The sequence below is a fragment of the Colobus angolensis genome, unplaced genomic scaffold, assembly GCF_000951035.1.
Source record: "Colobus angolensis palliatus isolate OR3802 unplaced genomic scaffold, Cang.pa_1.0 Scaffold59, whole genome shotgun sequence".
Lineage (NCBI taxonomy): Eukaryota > Metazoa > Chordata > Mammalia > Primates > Cercopithecidae > Colobus > Colobus angolensis.
The window spans coordinates 11143956-11144302 of record NW_012119487.1 but is presented as its reverse complement, the minus strand read 5'-3'; positions in this window follow the sequence as shown (position 1 = coordinate 11144302).

The following is a 347-nucleotide window of genomic DNA, read 5'->3' as shown; positions in this document are numbered from 1 at the left end:
CCAGGACACACATCCTCACTCCAGGCCAGGCATCTGCTGGCGGTCACACCCACTGCCACGCAGCAGAGGACTCCACAAGCCCACTCCACCTGACCCATGGGCATTTCCACGGGGCCAAGAACGAACCGAGCCTGGGGTCTCAGCTCCGCTTCCCACGTCTCCTGGAGTGGAGGGCACTGGGGACACCCCACGTCACTGGGTTTGGGGCTGGGAGGTGCTGGCGGTGACGAGGGTGGGAGTCCTACCACGGTGCAGGCAGACCCAGTGCTCCAAGCCAGGGATGTCACTGAAGGACAGGAGGCCGACCGCCCGTCCTCTCCCGGCCCGGGGAGCCCTGGGAACACCAG